The sequence below is a fragment of the Ursus arctos genome, unplaced genomic scaffold (assembly GCF_023065955.2).
Source record: "Ursus arctos isolate Adak ecotype North America unplaced genomic scaffold, UrsArc2.0 scaffold_2, whole genome shotgun sequence".
NCBI classification, from domain to species: domain Eukaryota; kingdom Metazoa; phylum Chordata; class Mammalia; order Carnivora; family Ursidae; genus Ursus; species Ursus arctos.
In genome coordinates this window covers 5,727,967-5,753,290 of record NW_026622874.1, presented here as the reverse complement: position 1 = coordinate 5,753,290, position 25,324 = coordinate 5,727,967, and the positions used below count along the sequence as shown (strand labels likewise).

General features: G+C 46.3%; 1 long non-coding RNA gene across 2 annotated transcripts; it reads left to right on the top strand.

Annotated features, from left to right (window-relative positions):
• Positions 1–396: 396 nt before the first annotated feature.
• On the top strand, positions 397–24,355 carry LOC130544246 (uncharacterized). 2 transcript variants are annotated; one of them, XR_008960399.1, is made up of 3 exons: positions 397–1,298; positions 5,119–5,252; positions 24,218–24,355. It is a non-coding gene; the product is annotated as an uncharacterized LOC130544246 (long non-coding RNA). The 2 variants fall into 2 exon arrangements; XR_008960400.1 differs by lacking the exon at positions 24,218–24,355 and adding an exon at positions 5,438–12,433.
• Positions 24,356–25,324: the final 969 nt, after the last annotated feature.

Genomic DNA, 25,324 nt, shown 5'->3' with positions numbered 1-25,324 from the left:
ATAGGGCCGGGATTTCCCCTGCCACTCGGTGGGGTGCTTTAACCATGGTGACATCTCGCCCCGACCCTTCCAGTAAGACTCAACATTGTTCCATCCTGAATGGGTGGGACTAATGGCCCAGGGGGGTGAATGTAGGGAAAGGTAGTGGAGAGAGACCATTAAAGGCAGAAGGCCTCTGGGGCAATTACCCCTAAAGCATGTGAAGTGCACACATAACTTTCTCTGGGTCTCAGAGTGAATGATGTGTATACACTGGGGGGAGAGAGTCCTAATCACCTACTTGGCGTCGTACCCTGGGGCTCTGGCTGGCTGGAGTCTTTCATCCCGCAGACTTTCGGGAATGCCTGTCGTTCCACCCGAGGCCCCAGAGGGCACTGTGGAGGCGCTTCCGGGCCGCTCGTTCGTGCCGGACTCGGAGAAGAACAGGCACAGAGGAAGCCCCGCCGCCCTGCGAGAGAAATCGTTCATTCTCCACAGCGTGAAGCTCGCCCGGGGCCGGATAAGCCGGGCCGACCGCAGAGGTGGTGCGTACTTGGCCGCCGGGGACCGGAGTCCGAAGGAGAGCAAAACATTAGGAGTTCTCGAAGAAATGGCTCCCCCTTGTTAGGGGGGGAGCTTCGGACACGCTCCTCCCTGGGAGATGGATGGCAAAGGCTTAGAGTCACACCCCCTCCACAGGGGGGACTGGCGGTGCCCACCTCCACCCGGGTGACCCTGCGTCTTCTGGAAGCCTGCTCTGTCACACCAAGGCTTGCTCCGCAACGTCGGGGGTCCACAACGCAGGCCCTCCCTGCCCTCCGGGCTCCAGAAGCCTGCGGAACGCTCCCCTGCGGCCAAGCCTGCAAATGCCAGGTCGTATCCCCCGTGTTTCCCATGGGACCTGCATCTAGCAGATGCGGAGTCAATCCGTCTGGGTGGCATGAATTTGAACGCGGCTGCGGACTTCGTGCGGCTTCTCAGGGACTCTCGGCCGCAGCCGCAGAAACGGATCCCACAGCGGGTCAGTGCGGAAAACACCCCACCGGGAGGCGCTGGCAGCTCAGAGAGTAGCCAGACGGAAGGGACGGACGTGCCGTGGACGGGAACAGGAACGAAGGCCCAGGCCACCACGGGAGAAACGAGGGGAGGACACCGAAGCCACCTCGGGGACGCTGGAGTGGGCGTGGCTGTCACCTTGTCACAACCAGGAGGACCCCTTGCTTCTTCGTGTCCCTCACTCCCGATTCTGACCCTAGGCTGTGCTGCAGACCGGGGGAGGCTAAAAAAGAAGAATTCAGTGTAACGCCTTCTACCTCTAGGTAGGCTTGTTCTTCGCTTTCCTTTTATCATCCGAATTCTTCCATGCACGTGCTTCGGACAAGGAATCTTGGCTGCCTCTCTGTTCTCGAGGCTGTGGTGCCGCCCAGACCCGCCTCCCAGCTGCCCAGGGCCCGCGGCCGACAGCCCACAGCGGCCGCTTTGCCTCCCCTGAACCCTCTTCCCCCCTCCCCCCAGGAAGGGGCCGCTCCAGACACCGACTGACTGGGAGGACGGTGCAGAGGCTGGCCCTGACCTCAGGGCAGTTATGTCCCAGAGCACTCCTCCATCAGCCTGTACCTCACCACTCCCCTCACCTGAGCTACTCCTTCCCTGAGACCCCAACTTCACCTGAGTCAGACCTTAGCTAAGGCCACACCCTTCGCCCAACTTAGACTTTGTTTTAGATTGCATTCTTCACCTGAGTTAAACTACCAGAGATCCTATCTTCACCCGAGCTAGAATTTACCTAAGATCCCATTCTTCACCTGTTAGGCTTTACCTGAGATCCTATCTTCACCCGAATCAGACCTTACCTGAGACCGTGCCCTTCATGTAACTAGTTACCTAAGATCACATTCTTCACCTGAGTCAGTTCCTACCTGAGACCCCAATCTTCACCTGAGTTAGACTTGACCTGAGATCACATTTATGCCTGAGTTAGACCTTACCTGAGACCCCATCTTCACTTGAGTTAGACCGTACCTGAGATCCCATCTTCACCTCAGACCTGACCTGAGGTCCCATCTTCACCTGAGTTAGTCCTTACCTGAGATCCCATCTTCACCTCAGTTAGACTTGACCTGAGGTCCCATCTTCGCCTGAGTTAGTCCTTACCTGAGACCCCATCTTCACCTCAGTTAGACTTGACCTGAGGTCCCATCTTCACCTGAGTTAGTCCTTACCTGAGACCCCATCTTCACCTCAGTTAGACTTGACCTGAGGTCCCATCTTCACCTGAGTTAGTCCTTACCTGAGATCTCATCTTCACCTCAGTTAGACTTGACCTGAGATCCCATCTTCGCCTGAGTTAGACCTTACCTGAGATGCCATCTTTGCCTGAGTTAGACCTTACCTGAGAGCATACCCTTCACCTGAGTTAGACCTGACCTGAGACCACCTCCTTGCTTGATGCTCCCTTTCCCTGTACCTACCTTGCTTTCCTTCCTCCCTTATGGGATTTTCCTGAGAATAACCCCAAGGTAAGTCACAAGCACCTGCTACCGCTACCTTCCCCAGCCGGCCTCGGGCACCCCTTTGCCATGGTCACCTCCTCCCCTCATAGGGGGTCTGCAGTCTAAGGGTCTCCTCTTCCGCTCCCGCCCTGGAGTCACAGGAACAAGGCAGGTGGGAGGAAAGAGCTGGGCCCCACGGGGAGAGCGGTACTAACCCAGGGATCGAGACCCGATAAGCCTGGTGCAGGAAGGGCACACGTCCTGTGAGAGGCTCCCACTGGGCAGAAGCGAGGTGGGGCATCCCAGGCAGTGGGGTCATGCACAAGGCCGTGGCCAGAGAGAATGAGGGAGCAGGACCCACATGTGGGGGCAGCGGCTGAGGCTGCAGGGACGCAGACCCAAGCAGGGTGCTCGGCATTCGAAGGAATCAGTCTTCATCCTAAACAAAAAGGAGCCCTGAAAGGTTTTCTGCTCCTGGGAGAGGGGTGCAGTGACAGGGCCCATCTGTCTCCTGGTGGCTTTCTCTGGATGCAGCATTGGAAATGCATTTGGAAAGGACCTGTCGGGTAGGCGGGGAGGAGCTCTCCAGAGCCTGGCAGAAAGAAGGGACAGCTTGGAGGGGCACACGGGTGGTCAGGGAGCCAGGCGGACAGATTTGGGAGAACTTTTCGTGTGACCCTGGCAAGATTTGATGAAGGATTTTATGAGGAGGGGAGGGAAGAGAGGGAGGTGTCAAGGAGGACATCCGGGTTTCTGGATTTAATAACTGGGAGGGGTTGTGGGAATTGGGGGCGTAGGAGGGCAGGCTCACCAGAGCCTCTGCGTTCCTCGAGGGTGAGGAGAACCAGCTCCACGATACTGTTAGCCACACGTTATATCACCCAGTACATGTGGCTGGCCCTCTGACACGTTCTGTGTTACTTACCACCGTTGTCTTGGGTGACAAATGGCTTCTCTCCACGATTGGCCCTGTGTATCTGGTTTGAGTCAGCGTAGATGACAGGGGTGAGGGGAAAGGAGAGGGCAGGGCTGCAGGAAGAGGGGCAGGGGGAGCCCGGTAGTGTGGCTCCTGTATGTGGAACAGGTCTTACCCCTGCCTGTCCTGGCTCATCCTCTTTTTGCCACACGGTCTGAAGGGCCTCACGGCCTTTGCTGTCCCCTCAGCCCCACATTCTCCTTCCCCCTTAATTGCCTCAGTTTCTAGAGCGGCCCTTACTGATCACTCTGTCCAAATTTGTCTGCCTCTGCTTCGTCATCAACTTTTCACCCTGGCGCCCAGCCCAGCACGAAGGACACAGGCCCCCAAATGTGCTTTCTAGTTCTCTCTCTGGCCACTTGCAAGCCGTCAGTTGGCCAGACTTGCCTTCCACTCAGGCAAGCTCCTCTCTGGGATCCTTATCTTCTTTCCTGCCAGTAGACCTCAGTTGGAACCACCCCAGTTCATCAGAAGACTCAAAATAGAAGTAGGGGTCGGGGTCTCTATCCTCCCACCTTGAGGGTCCATGCCCTGACCTCGGGGCAGCTACAGAAGCAGGTCCTCAGACACGTTGTCTTCTCCTATTTCACGTAGAGTCCCTCATTATTCTGACGTGATTTCTTTCTTTCCTCAGTTTCTCATCATTGCACTTTACCCGAAGCAAAGTGTGAGAACTTGATTTTAACGTTGGGAGATTTTGCAAGGGACTAAGTGGGGTGAGCAAAGGTTCGGCAGAAGTTTGAGCAAAGACAGTGATGGTGACTTTGATAATCTCTTACCAACTTGCTTGAAAACCTTGTCGAGAGAAAAATCAAACTCCAGCTTCTCCTGATAAAAAAATAGAGGCTCAGGTCATCTGTGATAAGCTCTATTCATATTAATAATAATTAATAATTCATATTCTATTCATATTAATAATTCCAAAGACTTGCAGGGGCTCCTGGGTGGCTCAGTCAGTGAGCATCTGCCTTTGGCTCAGGTCATGATATCAGGGTCATGGGGTCCTGGGATCGAGCCCCGAGTCAGGCTCCCTGCTCAGCAGGGAGGCTGCTTCTCCCTCTGCCCCTCCCCCACCTCTCTCTCTCAAATAAATAAATAAATAAATAACATCTTTAAAAAAGTAATTCCAAAGACTTGCAAATTTCTATCTGCACTTGTGTTCATGAAATTTGTTCTTTTAAAAAGATTTTTTATTTATTTACTTGAGAGAGAGAGGGAGAGAACACTAGCAGGGAGATCAGAGGCAGAGGGAGAAGCAGGCTCCCCACTGAGCACAGAGCCCCATGCGGGGCTGGAGCCCAGGGCCCTGGGATCATGACCCGAGCCGAAGGCAGACGCTTCACCAACTGAGCCACCCAGGCGCCCCTGAAGTTTGTTTATTCTAATTCTCAATTTATAATTTGAGTTCTCTACCTTTCCTCGATAGACTTTCAGACAAAAATCTTTGGAGACAAAAATCTCCAGCATTTTGTATAAAGTTCTTTCATGATGCTATGTTCTTTCAGAGCTAGAATGTAACAATAAATATTTGTATGAGGACAAATATTACTTATTCCCAGCATACATAATTGTTTCCTTGTTTAAATTGCTTTTCTGCCAAAATTGGTCTTTTACATTTTCATAGTTATTCTTTTTTTATTATTTATTTATTTATTTATTTATTTCAGAGAGAGAGAGAGAGCACAAGTGGGAGAGGGAGAGAGAATCTCAAGCAGACTCCCCACTGAGCGAAGAGCCAGACGTCCCCGAGATCATGACCCGAGCCGAAACCAAGAGTCAGACACTGAACCGACTGAGCCACCCAGGTGCGCCGTAGTTTTTCTTTAAATAATAAATGCATTCACCACAAAACATTCAAATTACAGAAACTCAGAATCCTGGCTCTAAAGCATCCTCGGCATGGGGGTGTTTACCAGGGAAAAAGCAAATTCCCATTGAATAGCCAACACTATAGAATGAGACAGTCACTTAAATCTTGGTATTTGCCCAGGTCTTTCTGTGAAAATGACCCCTGGAATTGGGAGTCCTGGAAAGGACTGGTCGGCTGAGAAAGATTAGGGGACACCAAGCAGGGAAAGAAGACAGGAGAGCCAAAGACCAAGGACGTCTTGGCTTGCCAGTGACGGGCTGGGAACCTCCATCGGTCGCTGAGGACAAGGCCGACAGACGCCTGATCCTTGGAGGCATGTGTTCCACCAGGTATCCAGCACCTTGTTCTGTGCACTTGCTCATGCAGCTCTGTCTCTTCCCAACTGTAACTCCATTCATTCATTAATTCAACACGTATTGAGCACCCACTGTGTACTAGAAAGCACACTGAGTGCACGGAAGTTACATTCCAGCAGGAAGACAGACAATAAACAAGTAAACAAACAGAGAAAACATGATAATTACATATCTTAAGTGCAGTGAAGAAATACCCAGGTGATGAGATACGACGTGAGGGGGACCAGGAGCACTGTAGAAAGAGCCATCAGGGAGGTTGTCTCTGAGTGGGTGGCATCCAAGCTCTACCTGAGGATGAAGACAAGGTCACAGACGCAGAGGGTCTGGCCTCCCTAAATTCCCGGAGGAGAGCATCCCATGCAGAGCAAAAACAAAAACAAAAAGAAAACCAAAACCAAAACAAAACAAATATGTTTTAAGCCCAGGAGACAGGGAAGCGGTTTTCATCGACGGCTGTCAGGCTAAAGCTGCTGAAGAGCAGTGATGGAGGAGGGGCCTGTGGGAGGAGGGCTGGTAAATTTGGAGGAGCCAGCTCACGGGGGACCCTGTGTTGCTCAGGGTCCAGTTGGGAGAGAAATCGCACCCATAATTTTAACAGGGAGCATTTGGTGTGCAGACTCGTTGACTAGGTAACCGAAGAGGCAAACTGTCCAGTGAGGTACCACAAAGGTAGCGAGTTCCAGAAGTTGCTAACGGCCCGAGAGCTGAGGGACCGAAGGGAAGCGGTTGGTATTATTAAAATGGGTGAGTCTGGAGGAGGACCCTGCCGGGCTGACACTCAGACCTCCGAGGAGGGGGCACAGCTGGGCTCATGTTGATGTCTCTGAGCTCAGAAGAGGGGCCCCTCCTGCCTGGACCCAGAACTCTGAGGAGACAAGAGCCGACTGGTCCTGGTCTTTCTGTGGGTCATCATGACACTGGTACTGAACGCACTGGAAACACTGCAAACGGAACCCGACTATTGCTATGGGGAGAGGCTGCCACTGACAGGATGGAGTGATGTTCCCAGAACTCTTGCCCTCTACTGGGCATTAAAAAAACAAAAACAAAAAAACTGCCAAGTGCAGAAATAGAGTTCTGAAAGTCCTAAACCCAGCAAAACAAAGTTAGAAAAGAGATTGGCTTTGGAGCTGAGAGACAATAGCCGAATAACCAGCACAGACTGTGTGTGCCGTAAAATGGGTTGTTTTATTTTAAAAGCAATGGGAAGTCACTGGTTGGTTTCACATAGGAACTTGATATCATCAGATATCCCTTTTGAGAATATCACCCTGGCGACTGCGTAGACATGAGAGGAGAGAAAGGCAGGATCAACAAGGTCAATCGGGAGGCTCCAGCGTTGACTCTCAGGAGACGTAGTGGTGGTTTGAACTCGAGCAGTGGAGGAAGAGACGTGACTGGATTGCAGGTGTGGGATGGACAGGACTCACCTACAGCTTGGATGTGGAGCTGGCAGGGACGGCAGGCATGATGAACACCTGGCTTTCCAGGCGAATTGGATGCCGATGTCATTTACAGAAACACGAAGGTTTGGAGAAGTGAATGAAGACGGGGAAATCCAGGGTACCATTTGGGATAACATCACATTTTAGCATTCCCATTAGATGAGCACATGGAGAGATCGAGCAGGTAGTTCGATATGAGTTAGATTTTTGGAGCTAAGGGACACTACTGTCGGTGCCAAGACTGGGCAGAAGAGGTCCTGGGACTCAGAGCTGGTGACAGTGTCTGACCTGGGCAGAACCCTGGGGGAAGCTCTTGCACTTGCTCTGTGGGATATTTTTATTATAAAACTTCATGTGTTATAGAGTCTCTTCCAGTTGCAGGTAACAGATGTTTGCTCAGATTGACTTAGACAATCAGGGATTTATTCTCATCATACCCGTGAAAATAAAGATGAGGACTTTAGCCCATAGCTGACCTTATGGTAACCCAGGGACACACAAAGAACTGTATTATTTTAATATAGTTTGGAGAAGGTTAGGAGGAGCTAAGACGGATGAGTAGGAGGACCCTAGACGTACCTGGCATCACAGCTAGATAAAGCACACACAGATCATTCTGAATACCCAAGAAATCGATCTAAGGACTGACAGAAAAAACTGGACAACTAGAGGGAGAGAAGAGGCCACACTGTGGAAGGTAGAAGGTGTGGAGACGTGATTTGGGGGCGAAGTGGTTCACAGATGCTGTGGAGGGGAGGGGCCTCTAGTCATGGGGAGAGGGGAGAGAAAGAGAGAGCGAGAGATACAGAGAGAGAGAGAGAGAGAAATAGGAATGCACAGGGATATGCAGAAGGAAAATACTTCCCCAAGGCCATTGACTGGGAAAACGAGAGGGGCTGATTATCGTGAGTTTTGAGAACGAGTGGGGCTCAAAGACTGGAGTTTTAGAGGTCCACGGTGTGGTCGGTGGGTGTGGAGCCTGGGGGCACTGTAGTGGTCCTGTGGAGAAGGAGAGCAGAGGCCCGGGAGAGGAAGGCACGATCTGAAGATCCCCTGGGACACACTGGGAGAGATCGTTCACTCCTCTGTGAGAGCTCCCCAGACAGTGGCAGGCAGAAACGCCCTTCTGGGGTGAGAGAGAGGGCTGGCGCCATTTTCCTCCCCCCCAACCGCACTCCACCCCCCGTCAGCATAAACTGTAGTAAGCAGCACAGTGTCAACACTGGCAGCCTAAACCACTCACACCAAGCCCCAGTCCCCTGTGCTCTGCAGGCGCTGCTTTCCTAAGGCAAGTGTGCCTGAGAACCAGACAGCAGGCCCCTCCCCCAGAAGACCACAAACCCCCATACATATCACCCACTGATCATAGGGTTCTGCAAAGCTTCAGCTCCAGGGGAAACAGCATCAGGTCCCTTTTAATATGCCGACCAGAGCACACCTATTAAAACTTCCCACACTGGCCAAGGTCCAAACACTGCCCACTGCGGGCAAGGAGAAACTCTGAGGGAAAGAGCAGGCAAAACACAGCAGCACAGTGCACGCAGCATACAGCAGGACAGTGCCTCAAGTGCCGGGCCCTGGATGGTATATGACCTCTTCTGAATAAAATCATTACTCTCAGAAAGAGGAAACATAGCAGGCCTTCCTCAGACACTGAAGACACAGACTTAGACAGAATGCCAAGATGGAGGAATTCATCCCAAAAGAAAGAACAAGAAAAGGTCACGGCCATAGATCCAATCCAAACAGATAGAAGCAATATGCCTGAGCTGGAATTTAAAGCAACAATCATAAGGATACTACCTGGGCTTGAGAAAAGCATTTAAGACACCAGAGAGTCCTTTACTGCAGAGATGAAAGAGCTAAAAACTATTCAGGCCGAAATGAAAAATGGAGTAACTGAGATTTGAAACTGACTGAATATAATTACAAGGATGGAAGACACAGAGGAACGAATAAATGACATAGAAGATAAAATGATGGAAAATAATGAAGCTGAAAAGAACAGGAAAAGGAAAAATATTAGATCATGAATGTAGACTTAGGGAACTAGTGACTCCATAAAGCATCATAGGAGTCTGAGAAGAAGAAGAGAGGGCAAAGGGGGCAGAAGGTTTATTTGAGGAAATTATAGCTGAAAACTTTCCTAATCTGGGGAAGGAAACAGAATCCAAATCCAGGAGGCACAGAGAGGCACTCCCATCAGAATCGAGAAAAGCAGGCCAATGCCAAGGCATATTGTAGTTAAATTTGCAAAATATAAAGAAAAAGCTCTAAAAGCAGCAAGAGAAAAGATGCCCCTAACTTCCAAGGGGAGACATAACAGGTTAGCAGCAGACCTCACCACAGAAACTTGGCAGGCCAGAAGAGTGGCATGGTATGTTCAACCTGCTGAATGGGAAAAATGGACGACCAGGAATACTCGATGCAGCAAGGCTGTCATTCAGAATAGGAGAGCTAAGGAATTTCCCAGACAAGAAATACTAAAGGAGTTCTGACCACTGAAGCAGCCCTGCAGCGGACTCCTTGAGTTGGAAAGAAAAACCAAAAGCAGCAAAGACTAAAAAGGAGCAGAAAATCTCCAGGAACAAAGACTTAACAAGCAATACAATGACACTAAATTCATATCTGTCAATGATTACTCGAATGTAAGTGGACTAAATACTCCAGTGAAAGGACACAGGGCATCAGAATGGATATAAACACAAGACTCATCTATATGCTGCCTCCAAGAGACTCACTTTAGACCTAAGACACCTGCAGATTGAAAGTGAGGGGATGTGGAACCATTTATCATTGTTAATGGACATGAAAAGAAAGCCAGAGTAGCCATCTTCCTATCAGACAAACTAGATTTCTAACCAAAGACGGTAAGAAGAGGTGAAGAAGGGCACTGTATCTTAGTGAAGGGGTCTGTCCAACAAGAAGATCTAACAATTGTCAATATTTATGCCCCCAACTTGGGAGCACCCAGATATTTAAAACAATTCACAACAAACATAAAGGAACTCGATAAAAATACAATAATAGTGGGGGCTTTAACAACCCACTTACAGAAATGGACAGATCTTCAAAGCAGAAAATTAACAAGGAAACAATGGCTCTGAATGACACACTGGACCAGATGGACTTACAGATATACTCAGAACATTTCATCCTAAAGCAGCAGAATACACATTCTTTTCGAGTACACATGGGACGTTCCCCAGAATAGATCACATGCTGGGTCACAAGTCAGGCCTCAACAAGTATAAAAAGATTGAGATCATACCATGCATATTTTCCAACCACAACAATATAAAACTTGAAGTCAACCACAAGAAAACATTTGGAAAGAGCACAAATACATGGAGGTTAAAGATCATCCCACTAAAGAATGAATGGTTTAACCAAGAAATTGAAGAAGAAATAAAAAAAAATACATGGAAACAAATGGAAATGAAAACATGTCCAAAACCTTTGGGATACAGCAAAAGCAGTCATAAGAGGAAAGTATATAGCAATTCAGGCCTAACTCAAGAAGCAAGAAAAATCTGAAATATGCAACCCATCCTTACACCTAAAGGAGCTAGAGAAAGAACAATAAATGAAGCCTTAAGCCAGCAGCAGAAGGGAAATAATAAAGATTAGAGCAGAAATCAATGATATAGAAACAAAACAAAACTCAGAAGAATGGATTGATGAAACCAGGAGCTGGTTCTTTGAAAGAATTAATAAAATTGATAAACCCCTAGCCAGACTTATCAAAAAGAAAAGACAAAGAAGAGTTAATACTTATTCTTCTCAAACTGCTCCAAAAAATAGAAATGGAAGGAAAACTTCCAAACTCATTCTATGAAGCCAGTATTACCTTGATTCCAAAACGAGACAAAGACCCCACTAAAAAGGAGAAGTATAAGCCAAGATCTCTGATGAACACGGATGCAAAAATTCTCAACAAGAAGACTAGCAAATGGAATTCACAGTATATTAAAAGAATTATTCACCACGGTCAAGTGGGATTTATTCCTGGGCTGCAGCGATGGTTCAATATCCACACATCAATCAACATGATACACCACATTAATAAAAGAAAGGGTAAGAACCATATGATCCTCTCAGTAGATACAGAAAAAGCATTTGACCAAGGACAGCATCCATTCTTGACAAAAACCCTCAACAAAGTAGGGATAGGTGGGACGTACCTCAACATCATAAGGCCATATACAAAGATCCACAGTTAATATCATCCTCAATGGGGAAAAACTGAGAGCTTTCTCTCTATAATCAGGAACAAGACAGGGACGTCCATGCTCACCACTGTTATTTAACATAGTACTGGAAGTCTTAGCCACGGCAATCAGACAAGAAAAAGAAATGAAAGGCAAATGAATTTTCAAGGAAGAAGTCAAACTTTCACTATTTGCAGATGACGTGATACTCTACGAAGAAAACCCAAAAGACTCCACCAAAAAATTCAGACACAGAAATCTGTTGTATTTCTATACACCAATAATGAAGCAGCAGAAAGAGAAATCAAGGAATCGATCCCATTTGCAATTGCACCAAAAACCATAAGATACCTAATCAAAGAGGTAAAAGGTCTGTACTCTGAAAACTATAGAAAACTTACAAAAGAAATTGAAGAGGACACAAAGAATGGAAAAATATTCCACGCTCATGGATTGGAAGAAAGATATTGTTAAAATGTCTATACTTCCCAAAGCAATCTACACATTGAATGCAGTCCCTATCAAAATACCACCAGCATTTTTCACAGAACTAGAACAAACAATCCTAAAATTTGTATGCAACCACAAAAGACCCCAAGTAGCCAAAGCAACCTTGAAAAAGAAAAGCAAAGCTGGAGGCTTTCCGATTCCAGACTTCACATTATATTACAAAGCTGTAGTCATCAAGACTGTGGTACTGGCATAAAAACAGACACATAGATCAATGCAACAGAACAGAAAACCCAGAAGTGGACCCACAACTGTATGGTCAAGTAATCTTTGACAAAGCAGGAAAGAACATCTAATGGAAAAAAAGACAGTCTTCAACAAATGGTGTTGTGAAAATTGGTCAGCAACATGCAAAAGAATGAAACTGGACCACTTTCTTACACCATACAAAAAAATAAACTCAAAATGAATGAAAGACCTAAATGTGAGACAGAAAACCATCAAAATCCTCGAGGAGAACACAGGTAGCAACCTCTTTGACATTGGCCATAGCAACTTCTTACTAGATACATCTCCAGAGGCAAGGGAAATAAAAGTAAAATAAACTATTGGGACTTCATCAAAATAAAAACTTCTGCACAGCAAAAGAAACAATCAACAAAACTAAAAGGCAGCCTTTGGAATGGGAGAAGATATTTGCAAATGACATACCTGATAAAGGGTTAGTATTCAAAATCTATAAAGAACTTATCAAACTCGACACCCCCAAAACAAATAATCCAGTTAAGAAATGGACAGTAGACATGAATAGACATTTCTCCAAAGAAGACATCCAGATGGCCAACAGACACATGAAAAGATGCTCAACATCACTCATCACCAAGGAAACGCAAATCAAAACCACAATGAGATATCACCTCCCACCTGTCAGAATGGCTAAAATCAACACCATAGGAAACAACATGTTGGAGAGGATGTGGAGAAAGGGGAACCCTCTTACACTGTTGGTGGGAATGCAAACTGGTGCAGCCACTCTGGAAAACAGTATGGAGGTTCCTCAAAAAGCTAAAAATAGTACCATCCTGTAATCCAGCAATTGCGCTACTAGGTATTTACCCACAGGATACAAAAACACAGATTCAAAGGGACACATGCACCCCGATGTTTATAGCAGCACTATCAACGATAGCTAAATTACGGAAAGAGCCCAAAAGTCCATTGACCGATGAATGGATGAAGGAGTTGTCATGTATATGTATACAATGGAATGTTACTCAGCCATAAAAAATGAATGAGATCCTGCCATTTGCAACAACGTGGATGGAGCTAGAGTGTATTATGCTAAGTGAAATAAGTCAGAGGAAGACAAATACCTTACGATTTCACTCTTTGGTGAATTTAAGAAGCAAAACAGGTGGGGGCACCTAGGTGGCGCAGTCCGTTAAGCGTTGGACTCAGTTTCAATCCAGGTCGTGATCTCAGGGTGGTGAGACTGAGCCCCAAATTGGGCTCTGCCCTCAGTGTGAAGTCTGCTTGAGATTCTCTCTCTCCCTCTGCCCATCCTGCTCGTGCTCTCTCTCTCTGTCTCAAATCTTAAAAAAAAACAACAACACATAATGGATGTACATGGTGGGGGGAAGGAGAGAGGCAAACCATAAAATAGACTTTTTTTTTTTAAAGATTTTATTTATTTGACAGGGAGAGAGCACAAGCAGGGGGAGTGACAGGCAGAGGCAGAGGGAGAAGCAGATGCCCCACTGAGTGGGGAGCCCGATGTGGGACTCAATCCCAGGATCCTGGGATCATGACCTGAGCTGAAGGCAGATGCCCAAGTGACTGAGGCACCCAGGCGCCCCCATAAAATACACTCTTAATGATAAAGAACAAACTGAGGGTTGCTGGAGGGGAGGTGGGGGGATGGGCTAAATGGGAGGAAGAAGCAGACTCCCCCCGGAGTGGGGAGCCTGAGGCAGGACTCGATCCCAGGACCCGGAGATCATGACCTGAGCCAAGGCAGTTAACTGACTGAGCCACCCAGGCGCCCCTCAGTACATATTTTTAGAAAGAATGGGAATTATTTTATGTTGCTGATTAGGATTATGTCCAAATACTTTATTTTAATTTATTTTCTTGGTGGAGGAGGGGGAGAGGGAGAGAACCCCAAGCAGGCTCCACGCCAGCATGGAGCCCAATGTGGGGCCTGATCTCACGACCCCAATATCATGACCTGAGCTGAAATCCAGAGTCAGATGCTTAACTGACTGAGCCGCCCAGGCGTGCCCCCACCATACTTTAATTAGAGGTAGGCCACTGGACCAACCAAAAGTCTCATTGCACAACAAAAGGCTTAGGGAATGTTCGTGGACAAAGTACACATTATTTTATAGAATAATTCTGAGTCCTTCCCAGCACAGGGTGACTAAGGTCCAAACTTCTATGCCATGAAACATCGTCATGATAACTTTTGCTCAGAATTTTTTTTTACACGAGGATTAACAAATGTCCCAAACAACCATTATGAAGTCTCAATAAAGTAGCTGTAGAATGTCCAGTGCCAAGAACATCAGTTGGCTCTCTGTATCTGGATGACCTTCTAGACTGTTTCCTTGGTCTGTATATCTTATCATATACCATATACCACACTATCTTCATGAGTATAGCTTTGCAGTCAACATTAAAGTCCGGTAATGTCAGTCCTCCAACTCATTTCTTCTTTTTCAACTTTTGATTATTCTAGGACGTTGTGTCTCCTCACAGATTTTGGGATCAGCCTGTCTGTTGGGATTTTGATCAGGATTCCACTGCATGTCTAGAATTATGTGGGGAGAACTGTCATCTCAGTCTTCCAACCCAGAACCGAATTCTCTCTCTCCCTCCATTTACTTAGGTCTCCTTTAACTTCTCCTAGCAATGTTTTGTTATGGAGATCATCCCATATTCTGTTACGTTTATCCCATGGTGTGCTGGTGAAGCAACTTTGGGGGGGGGTTGTCATAAAACCACAATTTGTTCTGTGCCCACTTCTGTGTGTAAAATAGTCACAGCGTGATCAATTTCAAGCTCTCCACATGACGTCTCTAAGTGTTTCGGAAGAGATGAGAGATTATGAGGCAGTTCCTACACATGCTGGATACACCCCTGGATATTTCACGGGTTTTGGTGCTATTTTAAATTCCTGACATTGTAAGTGTAATGCTGTTGAGTGACGGGATTTTTCATCTCCCTTTATGAAGTATTAAAATCTGTTTTGTTGGGCAGTTATTTGCGGATGGAGTTGATGTTTGTTTCTTTGTTTTAGGCCTTTCCTGTTGCGCTAAGTCAGCCCTCCTACTGAGGCAGTGACCCTTCTGGGGTCTTTATTCAGTACCCTGGGTGGTCAGTGGGGCCTCCACCGTGCCGGGCAGGACCTCAGTCTCCCTGCCCTGCCTGAGCTTTGGGAATTGTTAGCCTGTAGAATTCCACCCATTGCCCTTTCCAGGCCCTGGGGTGTTTTGCCCTATACACACCCATGCTGGTCTCCAGGCAAAGTCCTGAGGGAACCCCATTTCTGGAGCACTTTCTTTACATAGCTTCTTCCTCTTCTGGCTTCTGCCCCACAAACTGCAAATCACCTTAGTGTCACCCCCGCCCTCAATCTTTGTTTCTTCTGTTCAGCAAGGTCTCTTAGGTTCTGCTTGGGTTCCCATTCCCTGCCCTGCAGTGTGAACATTGCCTTTGAGCAGAAAGCTGGGGTGATTCAGGGCTCACCTTATTTGACTCCCTCACCTCAGGGACCAGAGGCTGCATGGCCTGGGGTCCCCATATCCGAGCACTGTCATTTCATATATTTTGACTCGTCTTCTAGTTCTTTGTGTTAGAAGGGCAGGTTCCATTTCAATGACTCCTTTGCTGCCAGAATAGACATTACTGGTTTGCTTTCTAGTCTGAGTCAACACATGCTTAATCTGAAACATCTGTTCTGTGTGCTAAGGGTCCTGACAGCAAAAAACTCGCCGGAGTTACGGGAGAACCAGAGTGCATCTTCTGAGTGAGGGGAGAGACGGGGGGAAGGCTTGCAGGAGAACATACCGGAGTGTTAAAGAATCCCAAACTTCCCAAATCCCACTGGGAACTCCTAATCTTAGGCCCCAAACCTGCTCATCCAAGTCTTCCCTACCTTAGTTAATGGCAACTCCATCCTTACGGCCTCTCAGAGCAAAAGACTTGACAACATGCTTGTCCCCTCTCTTTCCCTTGTACCCCACATCCGACTCTTCGGCAAATCCCATCAGACCCGCCTTTACGCTACATCCAGAGTCCAACCAGCCTCGCCAGCCCCACCATGACCGCCCTGGTGCATGCCACGTCCATCCCTGCCTTACCACCCAGCAGCCCCCGTGATCCCTGCAACGTGTACCTCCCCGCGGAACCAGCAGGTGGCTCCTCGTCTCATAGGGAGTAAAGCTTTGCAACACCTCAGGAGGTCTCCCTGGTCTTTCACTTTGACTTTAGCTGTTCTCCCCCTTACCGGTACTGCTCAGGCCATGCTGGCCTCCTGGGGCTTTGCCCTTGCTCTCCACTCTTCCCTGAATGATTTACCCCCAGATACTCACTCAACTTGCTCCTTCCCTTCCTTGTCTTTGCTCAACTGTCCCTTCTGTGTGACGCCTTCCCTGACCAATCCATCAAAAACTGGAATGGCTTCCACAGCACTCCCCGTCCTGCTTCCCTGCTGCGTTTCTGTCCATGGCACCCACGCCTTCTCCTTTGTTATACGCCTTGCTCCTTGTCTGCCTCGCTCCTACCACCATCACCACCACTAGAAAGTAAATCCTACAAGGCAGGAAGTTCTATCTGTGCTGTTCACTGATGCCCAGCTCCTGAAATAGTACCTGGTCATGGCAAGTCTCGGTAAATATTCCACAAATAGGTGAATGCTGAAGCAGGTGTAGAGGAAGGTCATTAGAAGGCAATAGCCATCTGGGGATGAGGGGACAGCATGGACAAGCACGGAAGGGGGTGGGCATGTGATGTGGTCAGGAAACTGAGGTTAAGGGGATGTAGCTGGAATGAAGGGCATGTGGGAATGGCCACCAAGCCGCAGGGCAGCTTGCCATGCTGGTGTGTTTGAACTTCAGCCTGAAGCAGAGGGTGTCGCTATTAGGATCTAAGCTGGCGTGGGTGACAAGGTGGGGAGTGAAATCTGAGTGTATCAGTAATTTGGTAGAAGACATTGGCTTAGAGGTGGTGAGTCTGGACACAAGGAGACAAGGTTCTAAGTTCAACAGCTCAGGCGATGAATGATGAGGACCTGAATGCAATCAGTGGCAGAGGTGGGATTTTTCAGGGAAGATGGTGGTGGTGTAGGAGGCCCCTAGACTCGCCTCGTCCCATGAATACAACTAGATGCTATTGAATCATCCTAAATACCCCAGAAATTTATCTAAAGATTGGCAGAACAAACTCTACAACTAAAGGTAGAAAGGAGGCCACATTGAAGAAGTAGGAAGTGCGGAGACATGGTTTGGGAGAGAAATGGGTCATGGCTCCAGCAGTGGGGTGGGAGCCACCGTTTTGGAGAAGAATAAGAGACAAACTAGCACACAGGGGAGTTCACAGGGGAAACGAACCACCATAGCAATTGGCTTGGAAAGCAAGAGGGGCTGAATTTCATGTGTTCTTATAACCAGTGGGGTTTAAAGCCTAGAGTGTTAAAGGTCAGCATGCTTGGGTTGGGGAGAGCTCAGGGGACATTGGCTCGTGGAGAAAAGGCAGGCAAACAGCCTGCAGACATACAACATAGAAACAGCACTCTGAAGAGCACCTGGGGCACATGGTGGGGAGGTTAGTCGCTCGTCTCAGAGCTTGTCCCAGAGAGGCAGCATTCAAGCATGGAGAGACCCCTCTGGGAACAAAGGAACTGGCCGGCGCCATTTCCCTCCCGCACACTTCAGCATAAGCACAGGGCCACGTGTGGGAAGCAGTGCAGCATGAGCACTCACTACCTACCTTGCTTGTGCCAAGACCCGCTCCTCCGACACTCTGGTCACGTTTGCCTCAGTCCCAGCACAGTGGGCCCCTCTCCCCCAGAAAACCTGCCCAAAGTCCTGCTGACACCACATCTCCTTACCCAGGCATTTTGCAAGGCCTCAGTTCTGGTGGCAGCAGCGACAGGTCTCATTTCACAAACAGACCAGAGCACAGCTAGTGCAACCAGGATACAACAGCAGAGTGCATTAGCACACGTTGGAGACACTCCTGGAAGCACCAGGCCTTAGAGAGCAGGGGACACTACATGGCAGGAGGCCATTACCCTCAGGAACAGGAAATGTAGCTTACTTTCCTAACATACAGAAACAGGCACAGAGACTTAGATAAAATGAGAAGACAGAGGAATTTGTCCAAATGAAAGAACGGGACAAGGCCACAGACTTGTTTCTAAGCGAAACAGATATAAGTAACATGCCTGATGGAGATTTTTTTTTTTAAGATTTTATTTATTTATTTATTTATTTATTTATTTATTTATTTATTTATTTATTTATTTTATTGAGAGAGAGAGAATGTAGTGGGGAGGGGCAGAGGGAGAGGAAGAGGGAAGGAATCCCAAACAGACTCCCTGCTAAGTGTAGAGCCCAACACGGGGCTTGATCTCATAATCCCAAGATCATGACTTAAGCTGAAACCAAGAGTCGAATGCTCAACTGTCCAAGTCACCCAGGAGCCCTTGCCTGATGGGGAATTTAAAGCAATGATCATAAGGATATTCACTGGAATTGAGAAAAGAGTGGAGGACCTGAGTGAGACCCCTAACACATAAAGAATAACATAGAAGAGATCAAGGTCTCAGTAAACGAAATGAGAAATACACCTGATGGAATGAACAGCAGACTGGAGGAAGCAGAGGAATAAATTAATGACCAAGAAGACAGAATAATGGAAAATCATTAGCTGAACAAAAGAGAGAAAAAAGAATTATGCAAAATGAGAGCACACTTAGGGAACTCAGTGACTCCATCAAACATAACATTTGTATTATAGGAGCCCCAGAAGGAAAAGAAAGAGAAAAGGGGGCAGAAAATTTATTCGAAGAAATACTAACTGAAAACTTCCCTAATCTGGGGAAGGAAACAGTTATCCAGATCCAGGAGGCACAGAGAACCCCCAACAAAATTAATAAAAGCAGACCCACACAAGACATAGTATTTGTTTGTTTGTTTTTGAAGATTTTATCTATTTATTTTGGAGAGAGAGTGAGAGCTCATGTGAGTGGGGAGAGGGGCAGAGGGGGGAGGGAGAGGGACAAGTAGACTCTGTGCTGAGCACGGAACCCAACATGGGGCTCAATCTCATAACCCTGAGATCATGACCTGAGCCAAGACCAAGTCAGCCACTTAACCGATGACGGAGCCACCCATGGGCCCCAACACCAAGACATGTTGTAATGAAAATGGCAAAATATACTGATAAAGAAAAAATATTAAAATCAGCAAGACAAAAGAAGACAGTTACCTACAAAGGAAACCCCATCAGGCTATCAGCGGGTTTTAGCAGAAACATTCCAAGCCAGAAGGGAGTGGTATAATATATTCAAAGTGCTGAATGGGAAAAACCCACAGCCAAGAATACTCTATCCAGCAAGGCTCTAATTCAGAATAGAAGGAGAGATAAAGAATTTTCCAGACGAACAAAAACTAAAGCAGTTCATGGACACTAAACCAGCCCTACAAGAAATATTAAAGAGGACTCTTTGAGTGGAAAGAAAAGACCAAAGATGACAGTATGAAGGTAGGAAACACAGCAGTAAAAACTGTCGGTTTTATAGTAAAAAATTCCTTTTTACTGTAAATCAGTAAAAAATCAGTCAAGGAACTCACAAAATAAAAGGATATAAAATATACACCATATACCTAAAACATGGAGAGGAGAGGAGTAAAGAATGGGTTCAAACTTAAACCATCAACTTCATATAGACACTATTTGCAGAAGACATATATACATGCCTAATGGTAACTGTATATCAAAACCACTAATAAATATGCAAGTAATAGAAAGAAATCCAAGTGTAAAGAAAACCAGCAAACCGTGAAAGAAAGTTAAGAAATGATCAGAGAAAATCTTCAGAAACAAACACAAAACAAGTAATGAGATGGCAATAAATACGTCTATCAATAATTACTTTGAGATGATGAATCACTAAATTCTACTTCTGAAACCAATATTATACTGTGTGTTAACTAAGTTAGAATTTAAATGAAAATTTTTAAGAAAGTAATTACTTTGAGGGGCACCAGTCAGCAGAGCATGCAATTCTTGATCTCAGGGTTGTAAGTTTGAGCCCGTGTTAGGTATACAGATTACTTTAAAATAAAATTTTAGAAAATAATAATAGGGGGGCACCTGGGTGGCTCAGTCAGTTAAGTGTCTGCCTTTAGCTCAGATCATGATCCCAAGGTCCTGGGATCCAGCCGCTTGTCAGGCTCCCTGCTCAGCGGGGAGTCTGCTTCTCTCTCTCCCTCTGCCCCTCCCCATGGTTGTGCTTTCTCTTTTGCTTGCTCTCTCTCTCAAATAAATAAATAAAATCTTTAAAATAATAATAATAATAATTACTTTGAATGAAAATGGACTAAATGCTCCAATCAAAAGACATAGGGTGTCAGACATTAAAAAACAAAACCCTTCTATATGCTGCCTACAGGAGACTCATTTCAGACCTAAAGACACATAGAGATTGAAAATGAGGGAATGGAGAAACATTTTATCATGCAAATGGATGTCCAAAGAACGGAGAAACATTTTATCATGCACCTGGAGGGGTGACTGGGTGACTCAATTAGTTAAATGTCGGACTCTTGGTTTCAGGTCAGGTCATGATCTCAGGGTCATGAGATCCAGCCCTGAGATGGGCTCCCCACTGGGTGTGGAGCCTGCTGGAAATTCTTCCCCTTACTTCCCCTTACTTCTCCCTCCCCCTCTGCTCCTCCTCCCACTCGAGCACTCTCTCTAAAATAAATAAATACATAAAATCTTTTTAAAAAAAGAAAGCTGGAGTAGCAATATTTATATCAGACAAACTAGACTTAAAGACTGTAACAAGAGACAAAGAAGAACACTGTATAATGGTAAAGGGGACACTCCAACAAGAAGATGTAACAATTTATGCACCCAACATGGGAGCACCCAAATACATAAAACAGTTAATGACAAACATAAAGGAACTCAATGATAATAATATAGTAATATTAGGGGACTTTAATACCCCATTTTCATCAATGGACAGACTATCTAAACAGAAAATCAACAAGGAAACATTGGCTGTGAATGACACAGTGGAACAGATGAACTTAACAGATACATTCAGAACGTTCCACCCTTAAAAAGCAGAATACACATTCTTTTCAAGTGCACATGGGACATTCTCCAGAATAGATCACATATTAGTCCACAAAACAAGCCTCAATAAATTCAAGAAGATCGAAATCATACCATGCATCTTTTCTGACTGCAACACTATGAAACTAGAGGTCAACCACCAGAAAAAAATCTGGAAGGAGCACCAATACATGGAGGTTAAATAACATGTTACTAAACAACGAAAAGGTCCACCAGGAAATAAAGGAGAAATAAAAAAGGCATATGAAAACAAATGCAAATGAAAACACAATGGCCCAAAACCTTTCGGATACAGCCAAAGCAGTCCCCAGAGGGGAGTTTATAGCAATACAGGCCTACCTCCAGATGTAAATCAGGGCAGAAGCACTGAAAGGAAGAGATGGATTCAAATGATATTTAAGCACTGAGGCCTGCAGGACTTGGTAAATAAACTGGTGTGAGATGGGGCAGAGGAAGAGTCTAGGATGACCACCAGATTTCTAACTTGGGTCACTTGAAGGGTGGTGGTGCCATCGGCCCAATACAGATATAAAGCAATCACACAGCATCACCGATCGTCCTCCTGCTACTAGGTCACCAGGGCCCGTGACGGTGGGCTCGAAGTCCAAGCCATCACCTTATTCACCGCAGGTGGACACCCAGCTGGTGGCAGGAAGTCTGACCTGAGCACCATTTAGTCCCAGCCTCCCTCCCATCATGAAAGACCAAGCTCATAATATAAATATTGCTTCAATTTGTTAGACAGGACTTTGTGGCTTCTCGCCCCACCCTGACTCCCCTAAGAAGTAATAGGAGAAGGAGATTATGCCTGGGTTTCCCTAAAGGGAAGTTTAGATTTGTCCCAGGGGACAAAGGTACAGGAGAGATCCTCACACCAAAATCTGCCGTGACAACAAATACTTTTGCACAGCCCAGCGCCAGACCCTGAACTAAGCTCATATGCCCTTGTGGGATTACTTTATTCCTCTGCCTTCCTGTGATGATCTTTCCATTAACTGGGTGGTGAGGGGAGTGGGGAAGAAGATGGTTTGGTAACCAACCCGGTCAACGTTGAAGTCAGTGGACACGGCGGTCAGCTCACCTTTACCACCAAGTCCGAGCCATCTGAATGTCCCTCCGAGGCTGGGACTGGCTGTCCTTCCCAGGCTTCAGGATGAGGAGCCCAGGCCCAGCACCCAAGAAGTGGGTGAATGCTGGGTCTGAAGCAAGGGGACTCTCAGAAGAGTTAGTAGAGGGGTGGGTGAGTCGATGCAACGGGGTAGAAAGGAAGCATCCTGGAAAGATTCCCTGAGGGTCTGGAAAAGGGAAGCAGAGCCTGCCGGCGAGTATGGAGAGAACTGTTTAAAGCAACTCACTTGAGCACAAGCAGTTGATACAGCTATGACCCTGCATTTTATGGAATGCAAGGGGTGGACAGTGGCAATATGGGGGTATGCACTGTAGGCAGATAGAACATTACATTCATTTATTTAAAAAGCTTTTGTAAAACAATAGGTAGCAACACGAGATTGCCGCCTTAATGGGATAAGCAGATTAGAGGCTGGTGCCTTCTAATGAAGGGTTACGCCCAATTAGAAGAATGTATATAATTTCTTTTTTAATGATACTGTCAAAGATGGCAATTTCGAGTTAAGTATATACTCTGTACGAGTTTTATCCCGCGGGTTTTGGAGTTGATGATTTTTCTTGAACATTAACTGACCCTACTATGAGTTTCAGTAAAGGAATCAAGCCAAGAGGTTCACCCTCGTGATGTTTTTAAATGATAAGGGAAATAAAAACATTTGTGCTCAATAGATCTTCACAGACCCTTTTCTTCTGTGGCTACTTGTACTATTAAGAACTGACCTGAATTAGCGGACAGACGTGAAGACAAGCGCTTGTTGTGCATGGCCAGGTGGTTCTTATATGGCTTTCATACTCCAGCTGGAAATTAATTTTACTCTGGGGCTTTTCTATATATGGAAACACAGGTGTTAGTCTGCGTTACTGTACTCACCAACCTGTCTTTGCTTTTACGCGTATGACAAATAGCATTGAGGAAAGCAGCAAGCAACTGCAAAAAACCCTCTCAACAGACAGAGACAGAAAGAGCGAGAGAGAGTGATTGATCTTTTACAAAACAGCAAATGTATGACCTTGCTCGCGTACAGCAAAATGCATCTGGGTCACTGAGAAATTTTAGGGTTTCAGGGTTGTTCTCTCTAAATATATTAGTGTCTCAGATAGAACCATGGTTCCCTTTTTGCTGATATGTTTACAGTTTCTTTGACCAGAAAAGAGGAAGTATTACAATATGATTATGTTTCTTTAAATAATGACATGGCAAAATGTGTGGCTCTGATAAGAAATGTAAACAATTATGAATTCTTCATGAAATTTCCAGAACTTCCGTTCTGATGGAAGAAAGAGCAAAACTTTCCAAAACTGGGCTTCTTGATGCAGCTCACTTTGTTTCAAAGAGCTCATTTGTGAATGGGGCGCCTGGGTGGCTCAGTCGGTTAAGGGGCTTCCTTTGGCTCAGGTCATGATCCCAGGGTCCTGGGATCGAGCCCTATGTCGGGCTGCCTGCTCAGTGGGGCACCTGTTTCTCCCTCTCCTGTGCTCGCTCGCTCTCTCAATCTCTCTCTGTCAAATAAATAAATAAAATCTTTTAAAAAAGGACATACTCTTTAAAAAAAAGAGCACATTTGTGAAATATATAATCTGATATACTTAACAGAGATTGGCTTGAGGTGAAGCCATTTATTTCATGAGAACAACAACCTACCAGAAATATCTAACCCTAGCTGTGAAAGCAAATACAGTTGTCATAGAGCTAATGGGTCAGAAACACGGGAGGGCACCTACCGTGTGCTGAGCACCACTCCCGAGGACACAGCAGTGCCCTCACGAGCTTATGTTCCAGACAGATAATAGAAATGAGCTGAGTTTGGAAAAATTAACAGTGCTATGTAAAGACGGGATTGTCACGTTAGCTTAAAGCACTGAAGCAAATCTTGAAAAAAAATCTATACAAAAGAAAATGGATTTGGAAGAAAATGAAACCGTTCCTGTTCTTTGTAGGTTTTTGGCAAGCTCAAGGACGAGATGAGCAATGCTGAGGAGATGGACGATTTTGGAGTTTAAAGTGTATCAAACGCTGCATAAAGGGTTCTGCTTCTAATTAAATAAAATTATGTGCTAGCATTTTGTCACAACATACTTGCTGGTTTGACATTCTCGGCTATTATCCTTGTAAGTCTTTAATAAGCAAGAAACCCATATCACAACAGAGACGGGGAAGCTCACGGGGTCATCTGATCCAGGTTCCACGCTCTGACAGATGATCTCATCGGTGACCCTTGCAGAGGGATTTGCCTGGAACTTAAGGCTCTGGATACACTTGGTTTCTATGTGCAGAAGCCCAATCCCGAAGCCCGCAGTTAGATAAGGCTGTTGGAATCTTGTGTTCCCTTGATCTGTGTTCCTCATCTTCCATTACGTGCATTTTTCTGACGGTCCCGTGATAGCTGAACTGGTAGGGCCACCTCGGAGTGACGTTGATGGCCAGTCTGAAGACTGGTCTTACGTCACCAGGAGGGCGGGGTGGGGGTGGGGGCTCGTCTCCAGCTATCTGGGCTGAACCTGAGCAAAGCTGAGCCTGAGATCATCTGGGAGCCTTTCCCCTGGAAGAGCTGACAGACATTGTGTCTGTCTGCCTTTGGCTTTAAGCTGCCAGGCAACTCGGTGAGGAGTGTGCACCTGTCCTGGGGGATTTTATTCTCCCTGTTTCACAGTTCTTCGTGCTGCTGGCTCTCAGGGAATTTCAGGACAAGCTCCTTCTGTGACTTCAGGGTTAGCCTGATTGGCAAGGAGTCTGCCCAGCTGAGCACAAATTGAAGCCACTTGCTCATTCATGGGCTAGCATCCCCGTTTTCAGGAACAGTTGTTCTAAGTGTGGCAAAATGGAGGACTGCAGAATTTCAGATAATGCCGTCTGGATATCCTCTTGGGACTCCTGGGGTCTTAGCAAAGTCCCATGTGCTACACTTACCCCGAGTTTCAGGTTTCTTCGTTTTTTATTACCCAGAATATTCTGCAGGTTTTCTTAAAATAAACAATCAGCTGCTAGATCCACTTTTACAACTTTGATGACCTTCCAGAATTCATCAATGAACAGAACAATCGCTA